The sequence below is a fragment of the Mastomys coucha genome, unplaced genomic scaffold (genome assembly GCF_008632895.1).
Source record: "Mastomys coucha isolate ucsf_1 unplaced genomic scaffold, UCSF_Mcou_1 pScaffold15, whole genome shotgun sequence".
In the NCBI taxonomy this organism is placed as follows: domain Eukaryota; kingdom Metazoa; phylum Chordata; class Mammalia; order Rodentia; family Muridae; genus Mastomys; species Mastomys coucha.
Window position 1 is genome coordinate 15381293 of NW_022196897.1, and position 7543 is coordinate 15388835.

Consider the following 7543-nt stretch of genomic DNA (forward strand, 5'->3'; position numbering starts at 1 on the left):
CAGAGGCAGGGGGAGGCACAAATGGGAGTCTGCTTAGCATTTTTAAAAACGCATGTTGGCACACATTAATCCCAGGTGTGGGACCCATGGATCTCCGTCAGTTCAGGGCCAGCTTCCAGGATAGCCAAAAAGTATTTGCTTTATGTATGAGTGCTTTGTGTTTGTGTCCCGTGGGTGTGGTGGCTGTGGAGGCTAGAGGAGGGTGTCTGATCCTGTGTGGTGGCTGTAAGTGGCCTTTTGGGTTCTGGAAGAGCAGCTAGTGCTCTTGAACCTTGAGCCATCTCTCCCAGCCTCTCCCTAGCAATTGTGCAGTTTTGGGGAGGAGCCTTATGAGTCCTGTAGCTTTCAGCTTATTGGGACTAAGTTTCTTTTTGGAGTTCATGAGCCACCCCCCCATCTTCCAAGAGGTGTGTTGCTCCATGGCCCAATGCCTTAAAGGTTTCCACCTTCCATTTGGCAAAGAGCTGTGTTCTACCCTTGGTTATGGCCACATGGGGCTGAGTATGACTTTCCACATGTCTGCCTGTCAGTTCTACCCCAAACAGGTCCTGTGGGCTCCTCTGTGAGGAGGGCTGCTCTAGCACCTTTGTGAGTAGACCCGTTCATCCCCAGGGTGTATCAGCTTTGAAACTCCTTGGTGTTTTTTAGGGTTTGTTTTAAAATAACCTCAAAGTGTGCATATTTTGAAATAAGGCACGCAGAGATGACATTCCACAGCTAACATCTTGAGAAATACTTTGAAGTATAGTCCTTAAACACAAGCAAGGATCAGGTATCTCAGCTGCTTCAGTCACTGAGGCAGGATTCTTTTAAAGATTTATTTGATAAATGATAGGTATTGAGAAGAATTCTTTCAAAGCTTTATTTGATAAATAATAGGTATTGAGAGTTCAAGACAAGCTGAGACTGATAAACAGTACCCTCTTCTCTGTCTCTTTAAATTTAAATGTATGTGAGTAGACCAGTACACAGAAAGGCTTGTCCTTCTCAATTCTGTTTTTGAAGTTAAAGCAAGTATGTGATTTCAGTTTTTCTTTGTTTTAATATTTTTTAGGATTTTGCGCTGTGTGCTTATACCATGTGTGCACTTTTGTTTACATGAGCACAGCCTGTATACAATACATGTTTGTGTACATGCACATGCTCACAAATGGATATACACCTCAACATGGATACGCACATACTTGTATTCACTGCGTGTTTTTTTTTTTTTTCCCCAGACAGGGCTTCTCTGTGTAGCCCTGGCTGTCCTGGAACTCACTCTGTAGACCAGACTGGCCTCGAACTCAGAAATCTGCCTGCCTCTGCCTCCCAAGTGCTGGGATTAAAGGCATGCACCACCACTGCCTGGCTTGCATGGGTTTCTGTTACTAAAGAGAGATTAGGTGCCATAGTCAATGTAAGGAAAACTGTGTGGATACCACCTCCTGGTACAACCTGCTCTAGGAAAGCCTGTATGAATTCCCAGGCACAGCCACCTGTTCATCTGGAGTAGTGCTCAGAATCATTTGCTGTTTGAGCATTAAGTGCCGAATTTCAGCCCTACAAGCTTCAGAATGAAATTACCTGCTTGAAGTAATAAAAAATCTCGAGCAAGAAATCTGTATAAGATTACATCCTTTACGGGGCAGTGGTGACGCACCCCTTTAATCCCAGCACTTGGGAGGCAGAGGCAGAGGCAGAGGCAGAGGCAGGCAGATTTCTGTGTTCGAGGCCAGCCTTGTCTATAGCGTGAGTTCTACGACAGCCAGGGCTACACAGAAAAACCTTGTCTTGAAACAAACAAAAAAAGATTACATCCCTCAGCTTCGGAATTTTACACACAGAAAAAAAACAGTGGTTAGATGCCACGAAGTAGGTGGCAATGCCTTAACCGTATGTGTGTTGTTAGGCCCAAGGGCCTCTTCCATCCTTGTCAAGGGGAGTGCTAACCTTCTCTCCTTTCATACAACACAACTACAAGGTTCTTCCGCGGAATATTTAAAGGCCCAGAATCGAGACCTTTTCAGATAATGGTGATTTTTTTTAAGCAGCCACAAAAACATGTTACTGAAAAGTATTCTATTTTATTTGGTTGTTTGATAATTTAAGCGCGGTTATTTAGGAGTAAAAACGTTTTATTCACTTCTAACCTGATCATACTTTAATTAATTCATAAAATCAGCCAATCACAGGCCGAAGGAAACACCGGAAGTTGTGGGCGTTCTTGAACAAAACAGATTCCCCGGAAACAAAACAGGGTGGGCGCACATCCAACCGGGACACGCTTGCGGACGGCGGGAAGAGGAAGTGGGCGGGGACGAATTAGAGGATGAACGTCTGTTAATCCTTCATGGATTTCCGGGCGACGGGTTGTAAGCGATGAAGCTACGGGGGAAACTGTGTATGGAGTCTGCGCATACTCCTCGGCTCCCGCCACCATTATCCGCGCACGCGCAGCGACGACTGCTACACGTCAGCTGGCGCTCTGTATTCGAGGAAAGGAATGGCTGATCTAGACCACGTTGGTTATCCCTGCTTTTGTATCCACGTCCGGGGGTCTTTGGTTAAGTCCATCTTATTGAAGAAGCCATCGATGTAGAACAGCCTGGTGGTACCAGCCCCCTTCGTAAAACCATGGTGTGTTAGGAGTGCACATCTGTCTAAAGGACAGGAATACTCACACCTGTAAAAGTGTCATGCACATTTTTACAAACGCATGGCCGTGTGCACACGTGTGCACATATGCATACAAACAGTGAAGGAGCTGTATCTATTGGCTGTGTTTACTTTGTATTTTTCGGGCCGCTTGTGTTTTACAGCAGTTAGTACTTAGCTAGCTGGACGTGTGGTGCATGCCTGTACTCTCAGTACCTGGGAAGTGCAGGCAGGCAGGAAAAATTGAGTTCTAAGCCAGCTCAAAGTGAAGGAGATGTGTCTTGGAAACTGTTAATTTGTTATGGTAGGCTCATGGCCAGGCACTGAAGGAATCAAAGTGGTGCCAGGGTTATTCAGCTAGATATTGTAGATGGAGTGGGTGTGCATATCACATCTGGAAAGCTAGCATTATTTAGAGAAGGTCTGTATAACTATACATAGCCCTGGTTCTGGAGGGTGCTATGTAGACCATAGCAACTCGAACTCAGATATCTGACTGCCTCTGCCTTCCCAGTGCTGGATTAAAGACCTGTAGTACCACATGCCACAGGCTAGCATTATTGAGTCCGGTTTTTCTACTGCGAAGTTTTAGGATAAGCTTGTTGGCTGAAGATGAGAATCTGATCACCGATGGAAAGAAATAGCAGGTTACCTTGCACATTGTCTGAGAGAGCATGGGCCAGGCTCTGGGTCAGTTTCCTGGAGGTGGGAGCTGGACCTGAGGCTGGGAGTAACATTTTGGGTGATCTTGGGTAATTTGCAGGTCATTGTGTTGCCTGGACCTGGGAGAATGAATTGGCAGCTTTGGCTTGGCACCAGCACAGCTACATCCTCCTCTCGTGCTTGAAAGTTCATTGCAAATAGTGGGAGGAGGGGGCAGCCGGTTCCATAGGAACACCAGAGCTGGCCTCTTAAACTTTAAAAACAGAACAAAGGCATGTTGTCCCTGACAACTTTTCAGAGTCACTTCTATCATGTGGGTCCCTGGGCTCAAACTCAGGCCATCACATCAGTCACTGGATGCCTTTACCCACTGAATCCTTTCGCAGGTCCTCTGAGGTTCCTGTTGTCAAGGCCTGGCTTTGCATTTGGTGCAGGTGGAGGTCATCGACACATTTAGAGACAAAGCGTGACTCAGGGTAAGGAAAGGCAGCTAGAGGGTCGTCCTAGAGACGTGACCGTGCTGGTAGAGCCTACTAGGCCACAGTTGTTTCTTGGACAACCTGCAGAACCTGTAGAAACCGGGAGGCTCTTTGTTGTTCATTAGTAGAGGATGCCTTGCTGGTGCCTCTGGGCCTTGAGCTGTGTGATAAACACCTTCTGTTCCCTCATCTACCACACTAGCACCTGCTCACAGGAAGGCCCAAGGTACTCACTGAATATAGGCCTGGTCAGCATAGAGCTTCTCTCACTGAGGTCCTTGCCGTGAACCATGCCAGGCCAAATCTTTGCTGATACCCTGGGGCTTAAGAAACAGTGAGAAGCACAAAAACAAACAAACAAAAACAATAGACAAACGCTTTTCTCGAAAAGCACAAAAACAAACAAACAAACAGTGAGAACTTGCTGAGGCCAGCAGTCTTGGCTGGGTTACAAGTAGAATGGCTTTTTTTTTTCCCCTACCATGTGCCTAGAGTCTGGAGCACAAAGGTAAACAAGTAGAACCATCACTTCTGCGCTGGTGACTGTCCATAAATGCTCCTAAGGACATCATGGACTGCATACAGAGAAAGTTCTAGAAACCAAAGTGTTGAGGTCATTTCACTAACCAGTTTCTAGATAGAACACACACAGCTAAACTGGGATGTCAGATAAAACTATGATTTTTTTTTTTTTTTTTTGGCTTTTTTTTTCAAGACAGGGTTTCTCTGTATAGCTCTGGCTGTCCTGGAACACTCTGTAGACCAGGTTGGCCTTGAACTCAGAAATCCGCCTGCCTCTGCCTCCCAAGTGCTGGGATTAAAGGTGTGCACCACCACCGCCTGGCCTAAATTTTTTTTTTTTTAAGTATGTGTCCCAAATATTTCATAAGACATTTACCTGAGAGTCACATTTAATGGAATGTCCATTAAATATTTTAATACTATTTTTAAAAATAATATGTTTATGAGAATTTTGCCTACGTGTATGTATGTGTATGATGTACATGCAGAGACCTGGTGTCTGATCCCTTGGAACTAGAGTTACAGTGCTTGTGAGCTGCCATGTAGATCCTGGTTATTGAACCAGTCTTTTACTGAACAGCAAGTCTTCTTAATTGCTAAGCCATATATATATATTTATGTATATATATATATTTATAATCTTTTTACTATATAGATATGAAGAACACTAGCTGGGTATATGCAGCAAGCAGGCAGCATGGGTGTGTTGATTTGTCTGAATTTGCATGTAGCTGTGACATGACTTGCCTTCTATGATGGACGGTACCCTGGAACTACCAGCTGAAATAAATCTTTCCTCCCTAAGTGTCAAGGTGTTTTATCACAGTAACATATGAAATTAGGACACCACCTAAGTCCAGCTTGTGCAGGGGCATGAAGGGAAGAGAATGCAAGTACATCTGTGCTAAAGGGCCCTTCCTGGGATCCCAAACTTGGAGCTCTTGGGAAGAACATGATGGAAGAAAGAGTAAGGAAAGTGGGTCAGCATGTGGTGTGGTGTGAAGGACGTGAGTTCAGCAGGAACTTTGGTATTGGTATTAGCTTTTGTGGTGTGGCTGAGCCCTGATGACCATGGTCAGGTAGAAGAGGCTCTTGTGGACCTCAGTGACTGCAGTCAGCATACGAGTTGAAAAGTGCTAAAGCAATCAAGAGCAGATGAGAAAAAGAAAAACAGAAAAGGGGGGCCACTAGGGTAACTCAAAAGCAAACTGGGAGATGCTCAGTGGGCAAACTGCTGTGCAGGTGTGAGCAACAAGTTTGGATCCCTAGCACCCACATAAAAGCTAGGTCTGTGGCCTGTGTCTAACCCAGTGCTGGAGACAGTGGGGGCAGGCTGGTTATAGACACAGGGAGGTCCCTGTAGCTTATTGGTTTGCTGAAGTAGTGATCTCCAGGTCCACTGAGAGAGATTCAAGAAATAAAAGTGTAGAGTGATTGAGGGAGGCCTCCAGGGTGAGCCACTGGGCGCCACACATACACGTACAGGCAAACATACATGCACCGCACATGTTTTTTTGTTTTTTTTTTTTTTTTTAATAAAGCAAATATGGTAAGGTTCTGTTAAGCTGAAGTTCACAAGGGAAAAAATGACAAGAAGCCGAAATCTGTGCTTGTGAGCCTCTGGGAGGCTTAAAAATCTGAGCAATTCTTCCTCAGATGTTCCCATTATACCCTCTTCTGTGGAAGACATCTCAGGTGGGAACCACTTGTTTAGTCAGTGCCCTCTTGTAGTGAAGCGAGAGATGGAGTGACCATGGCAACTCTTAGAACAGGAAACGTACATGGGGCTGGAGAGATGGCTCAGTGGTTAAGAGTGCCGACTACTCCTCCAGAGGTCCTGAGTTCAATTCCCAGAAACCACATGGTGGCTCACAACTATCTGTAATGGGATCTGGTATGTCTGAAGATAGCTACAGTGTACTCATATACATAAAATAAATAAATCTTAAAAAAAGAGAAAACATGTAAATGGAGCTGGCTTACAGCTTCAGAGGGTTAGTCCATTATCATCATGGCAGGAAGCATGGTGGCACATAGGAAGACATATCCTGGAGAAGTAGTTGAGAGTTCTACATCCAGACCCACTGGAATCAGGAAGAAAAAGACACTGGCCTGTGAAGTGGAAACTTAAGGGTTCTTTGGAAAGTTGGTTGGATGGTGTTTTGCTGGGGCAAACACGTGAAAGAATGTTTCTCTGAAGCAGATACAGGAGAGATGTTCTGCTAAAGCAAGCACATGAAGGACACATGAAGGATTCTTTGCTAACAACACACATGCATTGGTCTGCCTTACATTGTGTAGTTGAGCTGCATTTGTTGGGACTCCATAGAAAGAAATGCACCAAAAAAGTTCTGGTGGTGTGCTGCAGTTTCTTACTGCTTCTGTGGAGTGGTGCTGAGGCAAGACAGGTGTTGAGGCAACGCACATGGAGGACATGTGGTATTTGGAGGGTATAAATAGGACTCTATGGAGTGATGGAGACAGAGCTTGGCTTGCTGGTATGTTGCCTGTGCCCTGGACAGCTCTCTGCCAGACCCTACCTGCCCTTGGGAGTTGAGGGTGAGCTACAGAGTCAATGACACAGATTCTGGGAGCAGGTGAGAAACACAGAGCAAGCTCTCCGAACACTGCTGAAATCTCCTTTAATACCCTCCACCTACACCCCTATTTCCAAGAAAGTATCTCTTCTAAACAGCAGTTCCTGATTGGCTGACATTATTTGCATCAGAAATCCTTGATCTCTCAGGCAGCTAGCTGTGTAACACTTGTTCGTCTCCAGTCTTTGCTGATCTTCGCTTCCCCGAGAGAAGCACAGCTGAGAACTTCTCTTGGTGTTCCTGTTGGTCCCTCCTGCTGACTGGAGCCTAGGCTGAGGCCTGGCTGTCTCTGCTACATCCTGTCACCATTGTTGCTAACCTGACTCCACCGAACTGGACTGCTGGTATGTCCGTGAAGTGTTTGTGAGGGGATTGAGCTGCTGCTGCCTGCTAACCTGTGAACTGAACTGCTGATTTCTAGACAACACAGATGGGAGTTGCTCCAAAGAACCTTTCTAAACAGGCCCACTTTTCCCATGTCCTTTCTTTTCTACTACCTCTGTTGGGTGGTGGGCTACAAGGGAGGTTAAAGCATTTAAGAGCAAAGTTAAAGTTATAGCCCTGGTTTGAGCTTTTGTAACCACAAAGCCCACTCCTGAGTGGCACACTTCCTCTAAGAAGGCCACACCTCCTAATCCTTCTTAA

General features: G+C 45.6%; 1 long non-coding RNA gene and 1 other non-coding gene across 2 annotated transcripts; one reads left to right on the forward strand and one right to left on the reverse strand.

The window, feature by feature from the left end:
* Positions 1-1828: 1828 nt before the first annotated feature.
* On the reverse strand, positions 1829-1954 carry LOC116092813. The gene has a single exon (XR_004119509.1). It is a non-coding gene; the product is annotated as a U6atac minor spliceosomal RNA (small nuclear RNA).
* A 499-nt stretch (positions 1955-2453) lies between these two features.
* Positions 2454-5466, forward strand: LOC116091909. Its single transcript, XR_004119103.1, has 2 exons — positions 2454-2545; positions 5033-5466. It is a non-coding gene; the product is annotated as an uncharacterized LOC116091909 (long non-coding RNA).
* Positions 5467-7543: the final 2077 nt, after the last annotated feature.